Below are 6,139 nucleotides of genomic sequence, written 5' to 3'. Positions count from 1 at the left end.
GTGTCCACTCTATATTTCATCTTGTTGTTAAAAGAGTTTTTCAACAAGATTAGTGTTGCTAATATTCTATGAAATTGTGAAGCACATATGTTGGGATTGATTGTATTATGTAGCCTATAAGTTCTTTTAGTCGAGTGGTCTTATAAGATGATAGCCATCTCTTTTTGTTTGATCCTTTAACATCAACCATTTTAAATCTCTACCCTTTTGCAATGATCGAGTTACGAAGTCATTGTATTCGTTTAGGCAAACAAATAGCCATCTCTTTTTGTCTGATCCTTCAACCTTAACCATTTTAAATCTTTGCCATTTTACATGACCAAGTTATCAAGTCACTATATTCATTTGTGGGTAAGTCCCACAAATGCATTCAATGTGGTGCCATCCCACATCTCCCTTTGGATAAACCACTCACTTCCACACAGAACTTAGAGTGTCAAACTTTCCTACCCTCACAACACACAACAAGGATCTATGTAGGCGATAGTAGAAATTTACTTGGGAGACATGGGCATCTATCTCCATGAAGCAACAACCCAAGATGACCATATCTCAGGTCATTTAAAGCTTGCCGAGCCAATGTGTGTTTTATAGTAAAGCACATTCATGTCTCTTTAACATACCAACTGTTGCAATGTTTAAAGCTATTCTTCCCACAACCCTTATTTCAAGGTTCTCATCCATAAATCTAAGGTATAGCTCTACCTACTCATCCAACAAATTATAAATAGTACATTGAAAATCTATCCATTTAAGGACCCTTAATGTGCTTACAATATTAGCACTGTGGTGTTGTCTTGAACCAATATGGTGGTATAGCTAATGTCACTTTCTTTGTAGCTAGCTAGTCTAAGCTATGCACACCTTTCACATTGCTTAGGCCATCTCTCAAGTTAGAGAGTATAGTCTCTTGCGCATGCAACTCCTGGTAGTTATCCATATTGCAATATATTTCTTGGACCTCAAAAGAAATGACTACACCTAATCATGCTTTAGCCCTCATCTCGATTTGTAAAACCTAGTGCTAATATTCTTAGAGATGGTAGATTGGACATAGGGTTGACTTCATGCAAGATCCAAACATCCCATGAAAATATGCAAATTCTTCATAAATTCTTTTACTTTAAGTTCCTACATATAATGGCTCCACAAATTGGATGCTTTTTATCCCAAATTATATACTTTTATATAAGCCTATTTATACATTGAGTACTTGTTATAGTACCATTTGCAAATGAAGATAAAAAATTGTGCCTCCCCTCTCAATTAAGCAAAGACTAGCAAGACATAACATTCTCAAAAACCTGTTTGCAATGTTACCTAGGAAGGATACACAATCTAGGACTCCCCTACTACTTTTGTTGTAACACTAACCTCACAATCCTTAGAACTTTCCGAATTTGTGGATAATCATTTCGAAGGTCACTCTAGTCCTTTTCTCTTTCCATGCTCTTGGATCTATTGCAAGGCAAAACTAAAGAGTTTTGATGTCCCCCCATTGAATAAAAATAAAACTACAAAAAGACTAATCATACATGTGTGTATGTCTAATCCCCCATAGAGGGATTCAAAAAATGCATAGCATTGGCAAGGAGTACATTAACCCTTGGCAAGAGGGCATAACATCCCTTACTATTTGCATATGTCCCCCCATTGAAAAAAAAAAACCTAATAGTTACAATGTTTTAATAATTGTACATCCACTCGGGTTGTTAATAGTGAGACTTTGGAAATCTCAATTGATATCTCTATGCAACGAGCTAACTCTTCCTATTGTGCATCTAATCTATTCATCTATGCTAAGGCTATTCACATGTTTCTCAATTGAACTTCTATGCGTAGGATCTTGCTTGATTTGGTGTGCATCCACCCATCACTTGAACACCAAGCTTGAAGCCCCTCAAAGTCATGCAACTCTTATGTCTCATGTTCCATTACGGGCTATGTCCCATAGATACATCTAGCTTGGGCTTCACACAATCATTTACCGGAGCACAACCTTTGCCTGACACAATGACTCTTCCATTGTGGATGACACAAACTCTTCCACATCTCTAGCTAGCAAACCCTTTGGCATGTCCTCTCCTTCATCACTCTCAACAAACAATAGCCTACGATGAGCACATTATTGTTTTCTCACTCTCATTCTTCCACTCATAAGTCCTCTGCTTGCCAGTATCTTTCCCTTCATACCCCTTCATACTCCCTTATTGACAACTCCTATTTGTCGCCTCCATTCTCGCCATAAGACATACATATTTAGGAGACAATTCTAGCATTCAATATTGCCATGACTGAGCAAGCCTTTGCAGATATATAGACAACTTCACCACCTCGACCTCCCTTTTTAATAAACTAATTTGATACACCTTACCTAACGTTAATGACCTTAGTGAATACAACCTTATGCCCTCCATCTTATCGTTAAGTGTACCTTATGCCCCCAAACTTATTATTATTTGATTCTTAGTTTTTTTTGTTAGTGACATAATGGACAGCTTTCAATAATTAACCCTTTCTATCATATAGTTATGGGCCTTTCATAAATGACCCTCTTTTATCTCATATAAAGTGTTGAAAATATTTTGTTCAACTGGACTGCGGGGACATAATGTTAAATGGACACCTTTCAATAGTCAATGCTTTATATTCTCACAAACTGCCAAACGTGCCTAAATGACCCTCAAATAAACTTTAAAGTGTTGAAAAGATGAGAAAGGACTCATAAGTGACATCAAAGAAGATAATAATTCTTCGTCGATCTCTCACATTAAATGCTGGTGTCTAGATCCTAGACTCTCTATCTAGCTTAGTGTGGATCGTCAACATTCCTCATCTTCTCTCACCCTGGGCACATGTAGCGTTTTTGGGGTGGTTCAAGCATGGTTCAAGCAGGGAAGGCGACTAGTCGGAAGCCTACAGGAAGGCAATTGGATGCCGGACTCATGCAGTTGGGCTACACAAGCAGGTAGGGTCTGGCAAGAGGGGGATATCCAATAGGAATACTTCTCTCACCTACCGGATTCCAATCTTAACATGTGCCCGTAACTCTGATAGGTTCGGATGAGCTTCAGGCTGACATGTGCCCCTAAATCCAATTGCCTCCAATAGGAATCTACTTGACTGAATGCTATCGGAAGAGACTCAACCTATTTGTCAGCTCGTTGGAGCTTGCAAGGGCGCACATCACTCGTGACTGGCAGTACTCGAGGCATTACAAATGCATTTTCCTTGAGGTCTTGTTTGCGGTTGTATGGTGCGTCGGGAAGAACCTTGGTGTGTGTGTGTGTGAGAGAGACAGAGAGAGAGAGAGAGAGAGAGAGAGTTTGTTACTCATACTTCTGTAAAGTTCTGTTAAGGCATAAGGCAGCTCATTCATTGCATTGCCATCTCGCAGAAAGGCAATAGTGGACGAGATAGTCGGTCTGGGAGCATCAGTGTATACCTGTGCCCGCACAAAAGCTCATTTAGAAGAATGCCTATAGCAATGGAAAGAGGCTGGATTTGTAATAGAAGGCTCAACTTGCGATGTAACTTCAGCCGTGTCACGCATCCAACTGATACAAGCAGTCTCTAGGCATTTCGACAGGAAGTTCGAACATATCCTGGTAGGCTACCAGTTAACACTTAATCTGCAGGTATAAATGAGTCTGTTTGGGAGCTCTTAAACATGCAACCTCCTTGTAAGTGTTGGACATTCTGTTCATGATGTTGTTCAATATTGGCAGGTTCACAACGTGGGCAGCACCAAGACAAAGCCAACCTTAGATGTCACGAATGAAGATTACGATTTCATCATGGCAACAAACTGGGAATCCGCTTTCCACTTATCTCAGCTCAGTCACCCTTTGCTAAAGGCTTCTGGGAGAGGACGAATGGTGTTTATCAGCTCTGTTGGCAGTTTCCTTACCACTGTAGTCCCTTATACAGTATATAAACTCACAAAAGGTATGCTTCGCAATTTTTCTGCCTCCAATGGGATCCTACTGCTCGAGGGAACTAAACGTCAGTGCATGATTTTGTAGCCGGGATGAGTCAGTTGACAAGGGCGCTGGCAGTGGAGTGGGTCAAGGATGGCGTCTTGGTGAATGCTGTGGCTCCGGGACTCGCAACAATGGAGCTCTCGACGGAGGTGATCCACAGAGAAGGGTTTTGTTCTGTGTTTTTTGGTTTCTTTTGATCATAATGTTACTGTTGCTATGGATAAGGAGGAGAGGAGGAGGAGGATGATGATGATGATGGTGATAATGGTGGCGGAGGTACTTGGGGAGTCGGAGGAGATTGTGAAAGACATTTCATGGGGGCGAAAAGCATAGCCCAAAGAGGTGGCTGCAGCGGTGGCGTTCTTGTGCATGCCTTGTTCATCCTTCTTCGTGGGGTGGAATCACCATTCGCCTTGCCTCGTTTTCTACCACCTGCATTTTCACAGAAATTTAAAATTTTCTTACCAAATCTTAAAACCTCGGGTTTCAAAATTTTTAAGGTTTCTCTTTAAAATTGCACTTTTTTACTTGAAATATTTTTACTAGTGAAAATATAGGTGAAAAGTAAAAACTTTTGCACGTTCATTGTATGTAGTTTGCACGATTTCCATCTTTCTTATGGTGGTCACTTAGCATGGGTTTAGACCACCCGCTTGCCTATCGAGGAGGAAATAGAATCGGAGGATGGCCACTTGTTTAGGTGGTTCACACCAGCCGGCGATCATTAGGCTAGTAATTTATGTCACCAACGTGTGATTGGTATAGCGGTTGGTGGAGATGAAGTAGGCCAATCATTTAGCAGTTGGAGGGGTTGGCCATGGAGGTGGACCTTCATGGGTCGGGTACAAATCTTTTGTGTTGTCTCGGCCCGTCCCTCCTATTAGGGCAACTAGGATGGTAGCCCTTCACACCACCTTTTTAAGGATGGTCAACGGGTGGTGTGAATCCAATCTTATTTCACCTTTTGTAGTTTTTTGATTAGCTAATACGTGTCTTACTTGAAAGCACCACTTTAAATGGAAAAATACATTTGTGTATTCAACATTATAAAACTTTTAGCTAAAACAAAACAATTTATTCGATGGAGTGTGAGACTCAAGGAGCCATTTGCCATTGTTGAGACCCCTCCCATAAAGTTAACATTTCATTGTTCCATGTTCCCCAAAGGCTTTCGGTCCAAAATTCAAGTCTTCATATTTGAAGGCTTTTAAGATAAAAATGCAAGTTTTTAAAGTAAAATACACTTGGGAAGGACAAATTAAAATTCGAGAGTCTTATGTTTTTGGATCTGTTAAGTGGAAAGATGGGTTGTTTTTAATGGTAACTAGGCTAGCTCTTCCAATTTGTGTGAGTTTGGTCAAGTTGATGAGAGTACTCATTTAATTAGTGTTAATTAATAATGTTGTAAGTTAGCGTTTTAACCTATTCCTAAACATTCTTGGCATCCCTAAACTTAAAATTTCATTGTTTCATGTTCTCAAAAAACCTTTTTCCCAAAAATTCAAGTCTCCATATTTGCTCCATATTTGAATGTCTTAAAGAAAAAATTGCAACTTTTTAAGTAAACTATAAAATATAGTTAGAAGGACACAAATTTTGAAAGTCTTAAGTTTTTTACCCTTGTTAAGCTAATTTAGGCTAGCCCTTCGAATTTATGTGCATGGTCAAGTTGAGCAGACCTAACTCTAGAAAACCTTATGTTTTGTTCTCTTTTTCGTTTTTTTCTTCTTCATTGTATTTATTTTTCTAGCAGTCATTTGCCATTCATCATATGGGTTGCTTCTCTTGGTCGGCCATTGTTCATCACCGTTCTTCTTAGCTTCACGTTGCTCCTTCCACTACTCCCATCTACACGTCGACCTTTCATGCTGCTTGCTAGCTCCTATCTACCCATTGACATTTCATGTTGCTTCCTTCCTATATACTAGCCGAGAGTCAATTTTGACTAGTTCAGGCTTCTAATTTGGATGGTGTTATATAGCATTCTCTTGCCACGCTTTAAATGAGGCCATGCAGTGATAAGAAGACTATGCAACAGGCTCTATCTTGCGGGCTCTCAATGGTTCTTGAAGCAATCACTTTGTCTCTTTATGGTTGCTGATTTTTAATTGAAAGTCATTTTTTCTTATAAAATTTTGATGAGTTTGCATCCCTTA

The 6,139-nt window shown here is 39.6% G+C and overlaps 1 pseudogene; it reads left to right on the top strand.

Moving 5' to 3' along the window:
• The first annotated feature begins 2,882 nt into the window (after positions 1-2,882).
• LOC147896690 (tropinone reductase-like) lies at positions 2,883-4,180 on the top strand (annotated as a pseudogene).
• The last annotated feature ends 1,959 nt before the right edge of the window (positions 4,181-6,139 follow it).

This window comes from Dipteris shenzhenensis, chromosome 11 (assembly GCF_047967505.1).
Source record: "Dipteris shenzhenensis isolate YYH24624 ecotype China chromosome 11, Dip_SZ_1.0, whole genome shotgun sequence".
In the NCBI taxonomy this organism is placed as follows: domain Eukaryota; kingdom Viridiplantae; phylum Streptophyta; class Polypodiopsida; order Gleicheniales; family Dipteridaceae; genus Dipteris; species Dipteris shenzhenensis.
Note: the sequence above shows the minus strand (reverse complement) of the source record. Positions and strands in the feature narration are given on the sequence as shown.